This window comes from Thermobia domestica, chromosome 8, assembly GCF_964235325.1.
Source record: "Thermobia domestica chromosome 8, izTheDome1.hap1.1, whole genome shotgun sequence".
Lineage (NCBI taxonomy): Eukaryota > Metazoa > Arthropoda > Insecta > Zygentoma > Lepismatidae > Thermobia > Thermobia domestica.
This window is the reverse complement of record NC_137461.1, coordinates 38,551,515-38,569,344: the sequence shown is the minus strand read 5'-3', so window position 1 is coordinate 38,569,344 and position 17,830 is coordinate 38,551,515. Positions and strand designations below refer to the sequence as shown.

The window sequence follows — 17,830 nt, the reverse complement described above, 5'->3', positions numbered from 1 at the left end:
AAATGGAAGTATAAATTTGGCTAATTTTTGATATAATGTTCAGAATGCTTTTCTTCTATCACAAAGATTAAAAAAAAAAAAAACTTTTCTTGCAATTTGTTGGGGGTACAGCCCTAATTTTTCTTATATTTACTAGAGTAACACTTTTGTCTTAGTCAAGCAGTGACGACGCTAGAGAAGTATCACTGCTTCCTGCAAATATTTTGAAATCTAGACCAAACAATTTAAAATCCACCATTTCCGATATACAATAATAGGTGCCCACATTTTTTCTGTCCTTCGACTCTTCCCCAAGAAATTATAGCTGGTCTGTACTCGCAAGTAAATTTGTTTTACATCTGACATTATTTAATTTAAACCTTGGGACGATGTCCTACTATCTTCATGGTTTAGGGTCCCCGAGTCCTTCTGATCTGTCTTCATTGATTGTAGATATGTAGTTCCTTATGGAAAATGTAAGTTCTGACATGTCGAGTATACCATAACTGTGATGTGAACATGGACAGTGATGCGTGAGTTTCCAAAGGAAATACTTCAAACATACTCATTGCAGTTTTTCATCTAAGTAATTGTTATACTCTATTTCTGATTAAACTACGTATATGAATACGAAATAATATAACTGAAATCTTTCACAGTCTTAACATACGGAAATCTTCCTTGTAAATTATGTGATGCATAGTGAATTAAATAATGTACTGTTTATAAGAACGATTAGGAATAAAGATACCATGAAACACACTACATTAACATCAATTATTAACGTAAATTTCCACAATCTTCAACGAGAATGTGAAATCTTACAGAAATTCTCCGTCTGTTGACATACATCAGAGCAAAAACGTCAAGGAGAAGCGACCTTTCTTACCTTTAAGAAATTTGATGACCAAAATTCCCTTATTTACTCTGTCTGTTCGTTCGAAAGACACAACATCTCAGGAACTACATCGTAGATCGCCATCATTTTTGGCCAGGGTGTAGATGGATATCACCTTCTCTCTTAAGCCTTTAATCAAATCAATATCGGCACAAATCAACCACTTTTGGTTTTAATGTTTACTGTAATAGAGTAAGAACTGTAATGGACAGCGAGAAGCGGTTTCCTGTCATCAATTAAGAGTTCAAAAAATACATTCTACAACGTTAACGTTGTTATGTTGTTGTATATAGTATTGGCAATCTGTGCCAGCTTATAAAAAGGTGATCAGAGGCGAATTAGTGGAACAGTTTTATGTAAAAAGAAAAGGAAGATACATAGAGATATCAAGAGATTATTCTTTTTGTAATCGTAAATTAGAAAGAAAAGAGTTGTTACTATGGATACATAATAAATAAGTGTGTGTAGAGATAGACATCTTGTTATGTACGCTTCTCATGAGTGGATATTAAAATCAGTTAAAAAGGTGACAAAACGTGTATGAGCCAGGTTATTTATGAAGTATTTAAGGGTTATTGTTCTAAAAATTGGTGCCTTAAACCTGGAAAATAAGTTTGTTTCGAAGTACAGTAAAAACGGCCAACATTATAAGTGACCTTAGTGTGACCACTCTAAGAAGCGGAAAAGTGATACGTCGAAATATTATCATGAGTGTCACGCATAGAAATATAACTGGAGAGCAGAGTACTCATCTAGAGATTAATCCCAATGAAAATCTTGCTGATATTTTGAAAGAAATCGCACAACAAATTAGGAATCTTGACGAAAGAGAAGCTCGAAAATGTGAAGAAATCACACAACAAATTAGGAATCTTGACGAAAAGACTCAAGATCAAGGCCGAAAAAGTGAAGAAATCGCCCAACAAATTAGGAATCTTGACGAAAAAGAAGCTCGAAGAAATGAAGGAATAGCACAACAAATTAGGAATCTTGAAGAAAACTTAGACCGGAAAATAAGCCAACAAACGAAGGATTTTGAAGAAAAGCTAGTATAGTTAGAACAATGCAATGAAAACAAGTGGGAAGCTATCCAACGTCAACTTAGACAGATGAACCAGCATATTGTAGTGAAATTTGAGCAATATGACGAAAAGATGGAGAGAGTATCACAGAGAGTCACGGAATTCTAAAACCTGATAAAGATCTGTAAATCTTATAAAGGCAACATTAAACGCCCATGATACACACATCAAGTTATTACAGGAGGAGGTTAATCTAATAAAGGAAAATTGTGTTTCCGAGAGTGCAACGCAAGACTGTGGATATAGGAACATGGTGGGTCCTTCATTTAATACTCGTGAACCTAGTCGCCATCCTAGGACGATGTTGGAAGCTGACGAACCTTCAAGTTGTGGAGAGGAAAGTATTGATAGGGAGAGAAGAGTGAGGCAGTCATCCCGGCGAAGCTCCAACAGCTATATGAAGACTATAACAGGTAAACCCATACGATTCAGTGAAGTTAAATCACTTACCAAGTTCAGTGGCATACCGGAAGTTGTACCCGCTAGGGAGCTTCTTGAAAAATTTGAGGGTGAGTGCGAGCTTATAGCTGTAGATGAGTCGCAGTATTTAAAACTATTGCCACATATATTGTTACCAGCCTGTTTAACATGGTTTAAGGCTATCAGGGGTAGTCTTTATACATACTCTGATTTTAAGAATGCTCTATTGTCTAATTACGAAAATGATTTCATGACAGCGAATAGGGATGCCATCTTGAGAACAAAGCATTTTAATCCAAAATTGCATAGGAGTATTACGGAATTTGTAGTATCTACATACAATGAGTTGAGATCAGTAAATCCAAATCATCCGAAACCTCGTATTATAGCTTCTATTAGAATCCTATTGCCATTTCGATTACAACAATTGTTAATGTCGGCACAATGCATCAACTTTAACCATTTAATTATGCTTATTCAAAGTTATGAAAGTCAGTCAGCAATACAGAATAATAAAATGCAAGATAGAGGTCAGGGTAATTCTGGACGTAATCAGCCACAATATGCTTCTGTTCGTAATGTGAATGTACAACCTGAAAGTAATTCCCATGTGCCCAGTTTTAATAATAGAATGAATACTTATAATCGTACCGGTAATCGAACACAACCCAATCACAGAAATGGTGTTAGGAATTTTAGAAACAGCAACAGAAATTTCAGTATGAATAATAATTATCGCCGATTCTCACAAAATCAATTTGTAGATGGCAGGAATTCTGTAAATAGGAATCAAAATATGGTGTCATCCTATGCAAGACAAGAACGTACACAAGATTGTACTATACAATGTTGCTTAAATGAGCCCTTCGAACGTATAACTTGAACTATCACAAAGGCGTCCGATGGATTTTGAATTAGATTGACCTTTGCTTACGTCTATGGTTAATGTGTTCTTCATTTGATGTATTATTAACATGTATGTAAAAATATATGCAATTAGGAAATAGTTAAGAAAGTGATGAAATTAATTTATGGCAATCAACTGAAAACACTATTGATTTGTTTCTTATAGTTTTGTTGCCATTTCCTTTTATAACATTAATTGAGGAAATGTTAATTTGTGTTTCATGCTGAGAAATTATCTAAAACTTTATTATAATACGAGAATATATTGAATTTGACAATTTATATTCTCCCCAGGAAATACGTATTTAAGCTACTCTTGTTTTCGTGTTCTTATTCTATGCGAATTTCATGCGGACATTATAAATATTTAAAAAAATAAAAGAGCATAATTTTAATGTAAACGCATTAAGGTAATGACAGATATAAAAAACAGATGAATTTTATTATATGAATAATGAATAACAAATTTCTTAATTTTTCATATGTTTATACGTTCTAATGCTTTCTGATCCTACTAATATTTAATATGTTAAAGATCTTTATTTGTGATTAATGTTGTTTGAACATGAAGGAAACTCTTAGCTAGATTTAAATTTTGAATAGGCCCATTGATGATAATTGTAAATCGACGTATTAATAAATATAAAAATGTAATGTTATAATATATTATATATCTGAAGAGTAAAATATTTATATTAAAAATAATATTGAGTATATACGTAGGCTATTCAAAACGTAGGTGTTTCATGATCTTTAACCCAGGGTTCTTTCCTTCATAGTGAAACTATTACAGAAGTCCCGTTCAGGCGACATTCTACAACGACAACGTTGTTATGTTGTTGTATATGGTATTGGCAATCTGTGCCAGCTTATAAAAAGGTGATCAGAGGCGAATTAGTGGAACAGTTTTATGTGAAAAGAAAAGGAAGATACATAGAGATATCAAGAGATTATTCTTTTTGTAATCGTAAATTAGAAAGAAAAGAGTTGTTACTATGGGTACATAATAAATAAGTGTGTGTAGAGATAGACATCTTGTTATGTACGCTTCTCATGAGTGGATATTAAAATCAGTTAAAAAGGTGACAAAACGTGTATGAGCCAGGTTATTTATGAAGTATTTAAGTGTTATTCTTCTAATTCTATCTAAAATTTGACAATGTTAATCCCTTTACTAAAACCGGAAGTATTAGAAATTTACTAACACTTTCGGTGTTAATATTAAACTGAGTTCTTTCAGAACTCGGAAGCAACTGTAAAATGACAGAGGATTGTAAAATTAGCACGTGTAAAAATTGCTCCCTCTGTGTGTGAGTGGAATTGATGCAGCACTAGGCAATCATATTGAACAGCGGAAGGATACGAATATTGTTTGCCTCCATTTAGAGCAAAGGCTGAATTGATAATAGGGTGGTGGTTACCAACCTGGTTAAAACCTAGCACTCATTTTTACTGCATCTCAATAATTACAATCAAGCTTGCTCTCGCTTTGTATCGCTTTCAATTATTAAGCCTATTCTATTCTATTCTATTCAGGAAGTTGTGTTATTTCATTTCTTTTAATTATATTAACATGTTTTATTCAGTTTGAACAATATCGATTGAAGCATTTGTATAGGCCTACTTCAAATATTCAATTGACACATTTTAGTCGTTTATGTGTAACTGCCCATAGTGGTACACTTAAAGTCTATACCTAAACAAAATAGTAAGAATATGAAGTAAAATTATCCGACTAATTTCATTTAAAAATATGCGTCCATTTTCTTAAAGTGTTGAAGTTCAAGAGTTTGTTATGAGGTTTAGAATAAAATTAATTCCTTCTCGTGTGCCGCAGTGGCTCAATGGTAGAGCGTTCACTAGTGGTTCATGGTGACCCAGCACGCGCCAAGTGAGCTTCGTGGTGGAAAACCACCGTCTTCGTGGGTCTTCTAGGGGTTCTATCTTTTCCTCCCATTTTCTTCATTCCATCATTTCATTCATTACTCATCATCACAATCTCCTTTAGCCTAGCCGGTATAACCGTTGGACGTAAAACTTCAAGACTTCAATTCCTTCTTGTATTTGTTCGTTTCGAAGTTTGGTATCTATTTGAAACTAACCAACTCACAAAAGCCAGTCACAAAAACTATCCAATGATGGACTTAGGATTTTAGATTTCTGGGCTTTTGGCATCTAAGGCCATTTAGCCCTTCACGTTTTGAGGGATGACGTCCCTCGATGAGCACACTATCCGGGGAAAGGGAAGGAAGGAAGCGGCGTGGGACCTATAATTTAGGTACAACCCCGGCATTTGCCTGCTGTGAATGATAAAAACCCAGGAAAACTTCATTCAGGGTGGCAGGCCTGAAAAAGTGTTTTTCACTTTTTCGACAGAGTGCCCCCACCGGTAATCGAACCCGGGACTGCTCGTACCGAAGGCGATAGCATTAGCGAGTACGCCACACTGGGCCACAAGCTGTCCATTGAATTCTGTTCTTAGCCAATTGGATCCAAGTTATACGTTGTATTCCTTTTTCTGCAAGATCCAACCTAATATTGTCCTCTCATCTGCACATAGGTCTTCCTAATGGTTGTTTTCGGATTCGTAGTTCCTAGGGATTTCTAGAAAAGTGTTCCTAGTTTCTCTCATTTTTGGCTACATGACTTGCTTACCGAAACCTTCTAGACTTGATCACACACACTCACAATGTTTGGTAAACGGTACAAATTATGTAGTTCTCGGTGATTAGCTCAAATGTACCTACTTTTATATTAACCCGGGTCTACATTAAGGTCTCACTTTAAAACAATATACTCCGCCTTACATCGCTTCACTATTGAACAAAGACATTAAATTGCAGAGTTGAACCAATTAAATCACCATTCATTCAGGACAAAGAACTCATTGCCATTTATATGAAGTACATAGAGCTCATTCCAATATAGATAAATAAGTAGAAATGTAGAGGGATATGGAAGCATAACTGCCCGTTCATCACATGTTAAGCATATGCTTAAGGTAATTAAAGTATATTAAATTCAAAATCAGAACTTTGAATATAGTATTATAGAAATTGTCCTCATTGTCCTGTTGAGAAATATAATTTTGAAAACAATGAAACATGCATTCGTTTCTTAATTAATAGTTTATATACCAAATTTTACTCCTCCGATTTAAGAGCATTCTCACATTTATCACTTACTAAATAATAATAAAAAAGAGAAATTCTCAATATTACAAACATATGCCCACTTAGAAACATTTTTTTCTCAACGAGAAAAAAAATATATTTCCCATATTTGCCATACGTTAAACTTCACTTCTCCTGAATCCTTACAATCGCAGTTTTTCCAACACGGAGAGAAGAAAATGGAATATGAATATTATAGGAATGACCTTTTCACGAGAGGAACCTTCGAAAACACTGAAACATGAGATCACTTAATTTACGTTAAGAGTTGATATATCAAATTTCATACCTCTAGCTTAAATAAATTTTCATATGTATCACCTTTTGAACAAAGAAAGGGACATTCCTGTATTATAGAAATGTCACCTTCTTTCCAGTTTATATTAGGAATTATCGAAAAGCTGAAACACTTTTTGCATTATTGTTAATTAAGAGTTTAAGTGTCACGTTTTATCTCTCACGGACTAAGTAAGATGCTCAAATCTTGTCAGAAACTTTAAACCGTCTTTTCCCCTTTTCCCCTTCCCTTTTCCCCTTTTTCAAAACGTCTTTTCTTATCTGTCACCTTGATGAAGGTTTTGTTTAACTTTCTATTTCTGTCTACAGTAATAAATCCTGGAAGATGACAAGTGAACCATTTCTATTTCCTTATATGATTGTATAGGGAAATAAAGAATCTACTTGCACACAATATTTCCTATTAACTGTGGACAATCTTCAGAGAAAGGACAATCTTTAATCATCTTTAAAAAGCAGTCTTCTCTTAATATCTTTTAGTAGAATATCCTGTCTGTAGGGTTTGTAGTACAATATTTTGGCTTCTTATTTTCCTCTAATTCCACTTAATTCATTGCATCATCATTTGCTTTTATTTACCACCCATCTCAATTGGCCTTCACAACAATATCTTAAAGCGTTATGCTTAAGATATAATTTCATTTTTTTATATAATAGGAAGGAATTTTAATATTGCTTCGATAAATTCAAACTTTTACATACAGACTACACTCTCAATATTTAAAAACTGTAGCAAGCAAAACTTATTTAAACACGTACAGTGACAGATAAAAGCGTATTTTGGAACAAGGTATTTAATGTTCAGAATGGTCAAAGTAAAAATGAATTTCTTGCTAACTTTTTAATAATTTATTTACTACTTAACATACTATTAAACTACATGCATTAATTTTGTACACAATATACCGTAATATTACAATTATTTCTTGTTTATCCAGTTTCTTCTGATGTGGAGATTATACTTAGTATCCTTCGGTCGCAATCCAATTTTCAAAAGCCATTTATTATAATATCTATGCAGTTAACCCCAGAACCATGGGAATCCTATAAGAAAATAGATACTATTATTAATGAATGCATTATAATGATAATAGAATAATATAAAAGTAAACATTGTATCCTTCCAAGTTGCTAAATATTAAATACATTTTTATGTTAGTATGTGATATTTCTCATAGTAAGAGCAAATCCAGCAAAACTTGTTTCCTGAATATACACTCTGAACGGTTAAAATAATCGTTCCGTTAGTAAAAATAAAACTGTATTTTGTAAGGAAAAGTGAAACGATCTCCGTAACCTATACACATACGTACAAGGACTGGCTGCCAGATAACACTTTTGTACTACTTCCTGAATGCCCAAATTTAATTTCCGAACGTTCAGACAGCACACAAGTTTTGTTCAGATCGGCCTTACTGTTCGGAACGTCTAATATGATTGCTAATTTCGATCCAGAAATAATTTTATTAAGCTTAATACCTACCTATTATTTTCAAAATGATAGTAAATGTAATCTCTCATACATGATTTTACACAGAGAAAACTTAATATAAGCTCTCTGTAAGTCCATTAGTAATTTAAGTACAGTAATCTTCAAATCAAGTGAAATAAAAGCAAATACGAGAAGCTAACTAAAGAAAGTACTCACCCCACATCATGTTAGCTGTCTGCATATTTTCTCCTCTCTGTTGTTGCAAAGGAATTCTCTGAGGATATGGTATAGGTATGGGCCTGGGAATAGCCAAAGCAACACAAACGACAAGGGCAAGGAAAACGAAGACCTAAAAGTAAGAATAATTTTTAGTCTTTAGTCATTTTAAGTCTTTAGGTTTGACACATTTTCTTCAAAAATTTTCGAAAATTTAGCGTTGAATAACTCATGAAATAATGTCTACAAGTATGGCACATAATTTATCATTGAGTTCTTTACAATGCTAGTAATTAGATGTATACCTTTTGTAATTACGTTTTGCGTCCTAATTAAGCGTTCTCAATTTCATACATTTAATTCAAACGTTGTTTCTGCAATATAACCTGCTTTTACAATTTTCAGGAAGTCAACAGCTAATAAAAAAATTTAATTTACTTTCTCAGCACACAATATTAATGTCTGTTGGGGAATGCTGATCAACAGTGTTTTAATAAAAGTATTGTGTTAGGAAAGAGCATAAATAAAACGTAACTTCCTTTCCTCAATAAATGTAAATTGAATTTGATTTACATTTATTGAGGAAAGGAAGTTACGTTTTATTTGTGCTCTTTCCTAACACAATACTTTTATTAAAACACTGTTGAGCAGCATTCCCCAACAGACATCTTTAAGTTAAGCATTGAATACTTCGAGTAAATTTTAACAGTATTAGTCAGTTTGAAGGATTGATATGTTAAGAGTCTTAATTGATTTCTCGACGACATGCGATAAAATTGGAAACGATAATTTCTTGATTCTTTGCATTGAAATGCCTAACTTTATATTTTTTTAAGATTTTGTGGAGTGTTTACATTGTCATCAAAAAAATAAGTATCTTTCCATCTTTGGGACGCCATCTTTTAGCTAATTAAGAATTTTTCATGCAATATGGTCTTCAGCTAAAGTACGTCATATTTCATTCTTTTTACCTACTTTACACTTTTCCTCTCATGTTTTTCATATACTTTCTCATCATAAGGGTTCTATTAACATGGTGTACTTAAAAGTAAACTTTCCTTTCTCTTATTACCTTTAATACAATTGTTGAGTTGAGTTGAGTTGATTTTGAGTTTAACGTTCCGTTCAGCAGCGAGGCTATATGAGACGTGGACCTACTGATTAACGTGGACTCCGAAACACTTGAGTTCCCGCCGGGAATCGAACCGCTAACCGCTTAGCCCCGAATGAGCTCACGTAAATACAATTGTCTTCTAAATTATAGTTACTTCTGTTTCCTAGTTAATTTGCTCTATACTTATTTTTCTCCGTAGCCACAGTTATTTTAGACGTAACTTTCATTATGGAATTTTCATAAGCAATATTTCTGCAATTATAAACAATTATAGTTGGTCTTTAATTCTTCATTTTCACGAAGGGTAAGATTTATCTCTGACTAAAACACATTTATATTGTAATTAATTACCAATATATCAATTTAATTGAGTACGTAGCAGTTAATTGCTTTAAGTAGCTTCTTTATTAAATGCCCTTTTTGAACGCAGGAAATGATTTGGATAATGTACTATTATTAGCTGAGTTATCCAATTCTTAAACACCTCTCGTTCACTTGTTTAGAATATTTTTACCTTTTATTTTTTAAATGATTTGTAATACCAATTTTTAGCTAATTTAGCCCATTTACTGTGTTCAGGTATTTTATAGTTTTCATTTTCACAAAACTTATATTCCTTATTTTCAGGTGTAGAAATTAAGTTGGTAAAAAAAAAGAAACTTCTGATTTTCTGAGGGTTTCGTGTACAAGAGAATTTTGGGCTAATTAATTATTAATACATCTTCATGCATACATATGAATAAATTTGATTGCAGGATATTATATCTACAAAAGAAACAAAACTTACTTTTGCGAACATGGTTGTTTCCAGAAATGTTTTCTTCTTGAAGAAGATACAACTAATGATTACATTTCAAGATCAACTATATTTATACAGTGATTTATCCTTGAATGGTTAACACTTCATAAATTGCTTATGATTCATAACTTTGACGAAGCAAGCACTTATTAGTTACATCTGAATAAATACATGTTACGGTTCGTTATCTATGCGTTAACAAGAATTACGTTTCGTCGTTTTGTCTTTCTACCCGTAATAACAGTTATTATAGGACACGATGTGTAATTAAGTATATTAGTATTGCTAAGCATTATAGAAGCGAGTGAAAAATTTGTTTCCTACTCAGTACATCTATCCCATCACTAACGTTTCCTTTAAAAAGGGCAAAACTTTGAAATAACCCAAGAAACTGGATGATTACGACCGTTATTTTGATGTCTGAAAGGTGATCTTGATTTCAGCTGTTAGCTTATGCTTTATCGAAAGGGTGTGTTACTAGGGAATTCCAGTTTTGAAATGAAATGAAATCTTTGAGTTTTACGTCCTGCGGTTATGCCTGTTAGGCTAAAGGATACGGTGATGATGAGTAATGAATGAAATGGTGGAATGAAGAAAGTGGGGGGAGCCGGGAGAACCCCGAGAAAACCCACGCACACGGTGTTTGTCCACTACAAAGTTCACTTGGCGGAGGCTGGGATCGAACCCGGAACCCAAAGCACCAGAGGTGAACGCTCTACCACTGAGCCATCGCGGTCCCAGAATTCCAATTTTGTTGAATTATCTTGAAAATTATAATTTTTCGTAGAAAATAGTTATGAGGAAAATAGAAGTTTATAAAATTCGACACCAAATGCTCCTCCCCGACTTTCATATATATACGTAGAATCAATTGTTTCAAAGAGACGGGAGTTATGTGGATTTGCATTTTAAGTTTAGCGCCCCTTTCAGTAGAGAGGTTATATGAGAAGGAAACGTACAACTTAATATGGAATCCGAAGAACATGAACTCCTGCTGGGAATCAAACCAGGATGACCCGCTCTAGTTACATGTACTCTAACCATAAAGGAAGCTCGGATTGAATTGTGTTTGAGCAGCCCTTGGTGCTACGAGTGTCTTACCCACATAACAAACGGTTTTCAAGCGATAAAATAACCATTATTATTATTATTATTATTATTATTATTATTATTATTATTATTATTATTATTATTATTATTATTATTATTATTATTATTATTATTATTATTCAGGATTTATTAAGACTGAAGGTTTTAACTAGGAATTGCAGAATTTCTACGAAGAAAAATAAGTAAATGTTATATAAAACAGTTTTCTCGATTTTTGATAAATGATAAATAGTATAACGTTTGCTCAATTGGGAGAATCCTAGTCCAGGAAAATTAGAAAAAAGTTAGAAATTTCTAAAAAATATATTATTAAAGAATGGATTTATTAAAGACAACGAGACGTTGCCCTTGTCAATTACAGGGCGAACTGACATACATTCTTTGCAAAACTTGGGCTTGCAATGTCATTGGTACTGTCACCAATCAGTTTAGCGCCCTCGAAAACTATGGATTAGACTCTAATTACCGTCATTTTGGGAAATTATTTCACCCCTTCTCTTTCTCCGTGAAGATGAGGCTGAACTTGGACTTAAAATGGCATCAGCAGTGTGAATGTTCACCTCACTGAACATACGAAAACTATGGATTCAACACCAATATTGTTTGTTCTAGATTATTTTTACATCACGTGCTTCCCACTCTCCGTGGTACTAGGAGCGTCTTACCACATGACGAACAATTTTTAAGTGACAAGATTACTCATTTTTTTTTTTTTTTTTTTTTATTTTTCAGGTGACACTGATTTGACGAACAATGTGGATGCCACAAAGAAAGCTCAGACTGTATCTTGGTTCAAAGAGATGAAGTGAGATACCGAAGTGGAACGATACTTTCGGACACAGTATGGAAGGAAACCACCGTGCCCACCAATTATTCGTGCTTGTTATACGTCATTTATTGAAACTCCATAAACATGGGCCTGTTCGCCTATCTGTTTCAGAAGCCAACGTAAACAAGGTACGATAGTCGTTTGCAAGAAGTCTGACAAAATCAATGCGTATGGCGGCCAAAGAGTTGGGAATGCCGTGATCAACAGTGTAGAGTCTTACATAAGATATTAGGTCTTTATTTATAGAAGGTGCCTACGAACCTTCAGGCACTAAAGCCTAAAACAACTGAAAGGAGATAACCGAATCCTTAACTTAAATTACAGTTGACATTTTTTAAAAATTAGTTTTGCAATGAATTACACATAGAATAGAACAATCTTACAAAGAGTAGCGTAGTTAGGATCTTTTTGAGATACCAATAAGAACCCCTTAAAATTTTGAAAAGACATTCTTATTTAATGCAGTTTGCTAAATAACGAAGAATACAATACACAATAATTTTATTTTGAGTGTCCGTTGTTCAGTTTGGACATAATTGCAGCACAAATTAAACCCGATCAAAAATGCGAATTTTCTATTTCTGATTTTACACATTATTTCTACTTCGTTTCTTTGGTTTCGTTCATTGTTTCAGTGTAGAAAGAAAACCAAAAAACGAAGCTTGGTTTTGAAAACCGAAAGTCGGTTTTGAACTATAACTGGAACTAAATACCGATGTTGTAAACCAAAAATCAGTTTTAAAAAAATAACTTCTACAAACATTCTCTTTTGGTTTCTCGAAAACTCTATTTCGAGAACGTTAGTCTCAATGTAGTGGTGGAGAGTTTAACTTTGAACGGTATACCATATTTTCTGGAGTTTAATGTCATTAACCTTGGTTAGTCTAGAGTACTGAACCGAATATACTAAACTAAAATTAATGAATAGATTTCAATAGTGCAAAAATGATTTAATCTATACTCGTTAGAAAGTTCAATTTTGAACTCATTTCCGTGATGGCTCATTTGAACTCCGTTGGTCACCACGGCCGCAAATGTATTTTGAACAATTTATCTTTAATTGAATAAAGTTATGGGGCTAGAGGTTGTAAGACCAGCCGTTATGTACACGCTGCAGGCCATGGTGACGGCGATATATGTAGTGCATTGTGCCAAATTTAATCTCCATATTACGTTGAGGTGGTAGATTTTTCTGTGTTGTTATTCGACGAATCCCACGAAGCATCTCAAGTCACATTTTCATTGATAACCTAGCACTTCCCCACTTTTGTCTTTATCTGTCCACAATTTCTCTTTTTGCGGTTCCTTCGATTTTTAAGGCATTTTCCTGACAATGTTTCAACATTTAGTTTACGAAGAATGTATCATGAGATGTATCTTTTCCAATATCGACTTACTTTTATTACCATGTAGGTTTTGATCATTCTGGCCCAATCACAGGTGATACCAGCGTTGACAAATCGGTGGGATATAAACGATCAATCTCTCGCTATTGTGTGAACTGCGTCAAAGATGGTTGTGGTGTAGACCCCTCCTCTGAGTAGACCAAACGCTACTGCACCAACTATGAAATAATTCTGCTAGGGCTAAAATAGATCTTGGCTATTGAAAAAGTTCCCTTGCTGATGCAAAATGTGTTATGAAAGAAAACGTTCCAATACTTCTTCATATTGCTTTTGCATTTACTCATACAACTTTTCGAAAGTTTTTTTCAATACAGACGAATGAGTTTTCCACCTAAAATGTCTGCATAATACAAGGCTGTTTGAATAAAATCCTCAATTGCTTTACGATTCGAAGCATAATCCATCTCCATATGTTTTTTGTAACAGCCATCCTATTTTAACGCCAACTCATCAGCACTCTCTATACATTGCTGACATGAACTAAGCTACCAGTTAGGTCATCATCCTAATGAAAGTATTATCTCTCTAAGGAAAGGAAATCCTCTATCAGTTTTCAAGCTATCTTCGAGTTCACTGAAATTCAATATGGTAGAAGAAGAGCTAATGGATATAAAGTGGGCAGTAATTGGTTCATAATACAAGGTTCGCCTTAAATGATGATGTTTCCAAAATGGCATTCTTCAATGGAAACATCTTGAGACATTGCAAAAATCTTGAGAAATAGACGCAACTGGTCTCTGATCTCTCACCAAATATTATCTGCTTGCAGGAATCTCACTTTCTTTTTCTTTTAATTCTTACATGCTTTACAGAAATGATAAGATTGTGGAGTTGCTGAAGACGTGACCATTGGTATATTAGAAGGTTTCCAATATAGGCGTACCAACATGATTTATCTGTTGTTAACGTAAGAAATTTCGTATCTCGCCCAATCGCAATTTATTTTTTTCAATATTTTTGATCTAAAGTCTTTACAGCACCCGTTCTACCATGTTGTTGAGGGCCAACGTTAATTGTTGGAGATCTCAGTGTCTACAACCGGATATGAGTCTCCATCCGCACTAATGATTGTGGCCGTTCGGATGATCGGTTTCCTTCAAGAGATTGGAATTATATTTCTAAATAGCATCAGTCTTACTTATCTCTCAACGAATCCTGGTTCAAAATCTTGTCCTCTATCTTCGCTGGCTCATTAAGTAGTATTGTCCAGATCCATGTGGCAGAGATCAAGACCATTATATTGCCTGCAGATCTGCCTGTTGCCAACTGCATTTACAATCCTTAACAAAAATAATGCTTTCTCCGTGATATTACTTCTTACGTATATTTAGTTTAAATGAAGAGGTTTACAAACCCTCACATTTCAATAATTTGAAAATTTTGTCAGAAGTCATTCTTAATAGTTGAAAAGATTATTCGGGTCATCCTTCCATTGCAATATCCGTCTTGCTGAAACTGAAAAATAAGTTAAACTCATCACAGTTTGCAAGAGTTCATCCTGCTCCGGTTTTTTTTAAATATATCTCAGCAAAAAGAACATAATTTTTTGTTATATGTCAGTGTATTAAATAAACGACATGCAATTTGATTTTGTATGCATCCGCATCAGCCAATTCACAATGAAAACAGAAAAAAATAATAAAAACGTTGAAGACGGTACGTGCATTAAATTCGTTCCAAAATGCGTTCTTGAAAACAAGGCTCAATTCTTCCAGGTTGTAGCCACTCGTTGGAAAAATATTTCTAACGAGAAAGCAAGCTGTTGATGGCAATGATGATTGAAATATAAACAATTCAAATGGAATTGTTCCCTTGCACTATTTAAACAAAGATATAGATTATCGTGATATTTTTTGCTTACGTAATGATGTATTGATAGCAATTTATCAATATTTGAATAGTAATAAAACATTTTCTGTAACAAATGCATTTATTTTAGTTGCATAAACGAAATATATACATATGTACATTTACATGCCACTAAACTGCAAAAAGTGCCACAATACATTATTTAAATGAAAGTATTTAGTGTGGTCTCTCCTACTGAAGAACTAGTCTATTCATATTGTCCTTATCGGATGCTGCTTCTTGGTACTTAGCCCCAGAACCGAGGGAAACCTGAAAAAAGGACAAAAAAGAATTTTAATTCCGAAACTTAATTTTAATACACTTTTAAAACGATTTATGATTCATATTACAAAAGTGTGATGTACGATAACGGTATATGTATACCGTGATTTTTCTTTATGTCTTCTAAAAAATTCAAAGTTCAGAGCTATTCGAATTCCATTTATCAGAATTGATGTCAGAAAATAAAAATTGTGCACCTTCAAAAACTTTACGAAATGATAACTGTGTGTATATTTCGTAGACATACAATTTCCTTGAAATTCTTATTTAAAGCAAGTATATGTAGCTGAAAATTTCTGTGTTTGTTTTAATTGTTTGTGGGAAAACAGACTTTATTTTCAACACACATTGGGAATTTATTTTTATTAACCGGAAGCAATATTTAGAAATTTCTTTAAATCTCATGACATGATTTCTTTCTGATCACTTCCCGAGTTATCCGGATTAAGCCCAGAACTCATTAATCTCGCTAATTCCATTTTCCTATAATTTGAAATTACTTTCACAAATGTACAACCTTCTCCGTATATCTTATGGCTAGCGCCCGCTTTCAGCATTCAGTTCGATTGGAGTCGGCAATACATTATGATGGTTCTCGTTTGACTGTACGCTCACGTGCGTTAAAATAGAAACACTATACTTCAACAAGGAAACTAACCACCTTAAATTAAATCCTTTTCAGTGTTCGATTAAAAACTCTTATGTTTGATTCTGCGCCTTTGTGGTGAAGTAGTTTACGCTCAAACTTTGCATACGAATGATAATGGTTTTACTTCATTGTGTTACATTGTCTCAAATACTAATCCTAATAATGGCTAGAATTTTACTTTAAGCTGCAGATTTAATCTCCAAATATAGACCTATGTTTTATTTACCTTAATCACACCTACGATGCAATTGAAAGTTCGATTATATCAATTAAGTATTCTTCTCAATTATGTAAATTCTATTTTATTGAATCTAACATACCCCAATAGGAATATCCAAATCCGAATGTATTATCTCCTTTGAGATCATCGCCACTCTTTGACATCTGAGGTTTTCCTTGTGGGGCAGCTATTTCTTGTGGTGATGCGGGAAAAGCCAATCCAATGCAAACAAACACTGCCACAAACACAAGAAGAAACAGAAAAGGACAAATAAATCATTAAGTAACAAAATACTATAAGTTTTTTATGCTCTAAAAATGTTTTTACAGATGTGAGATCAATATTTTTTTGGAAATACCGAAGAAATATTAAAAAAGAATTTTAGTGCAACTTAGAAGTTTATTGTTACTTGAAAAACTTTTCCTGTAGATTATCCCCTTTATCATCTACCATATAAGAATGCTATTCAGTAATCTCTTAATTTAAATTGTTTTGCTTCCGTTTGAGATTGTGTTAACTTGTACTGCACTTTGTACAAAGTTCCATTGCAAAGTTTTGCATACAAAATTCCAACCGTTTGTTATTACTTAAATTAGTATTTTAGTAAGTTTGTCTAGAGTAAGCCAAAAGAAAGTCTCTAATTTCTTTCCAATATTCAATGTAAAAAAGATGTTGTAAAGATACTTTACAACATACTGTATATATATAGTACAGAGGGGAGTCATCGTGCCCCCTATACTATGTATGAAAGGTATATAGGATTAAGTATCATATTGTTCTATTTTCTGAGGGGGGGAGGGCTAAATGTTACAGCACTTACTTCTGATGCATGAGGTCCCTGGTTCAATTTCCGCTCAAATAATTTTGAGATGGACAACATCGTGTTAGTGAATTTTCTTGGTGTACTGTCGTTTCTTCCTACAATCTCATTGCACTAAATATTTCAATCATCATTAACTTGCCTTAATTATATGTATTCTTGAGCCTGAGGGGTACAAACGTGGGACGTTAACCTAAAAGATTTTCTTTCGTTACATTTTCTTTTCTTCGATGCGTCCCAACAGTGACACAACTACTACTCGTATGGAAAGGATCTAACGAATTGTACATTTTCCTTTCGTTCTTGTTATTGCAATCCGATCAATATTTTGCAGTTTCTTTCTATCCTCC

At 33.6% G+C, this 17,830-nt stretch overlaps 1 long non-coding RNA gene across 2 annotated transcripts in view; it reads right to left on the bottom strand.

Annotated features, from left to right (window-relative positions):
* Nucleotides 1-7,587: 7,587 nt before the first annotated feature.
* The window catches only part of LOC145691667 (uncharacterized), a 41,017-nt gene continuing 30,774 nt past the window's right edge, over nt 7,588-17,830 (bottom strand). The window contains exons 1-3 of one of the 2 annotated variants that reach the window (XR_014132478.1): nt 10,305-10,355; nt 8,404-8,536; nt 7,588-7,799 (exon numbers count right to left, since the gene is read on the bottom strand). This is a non-coding gene — a long non-coding RNA (uncharacterized LOC145691667). Of the gene's footprint in view, nt 7,800-8,403; nt 8,537-10,304; nt 10,356-17,830 lie in introns of those variants that run through there. The other variant, XR_014132479.1, reaches the window with a different exon arrangement.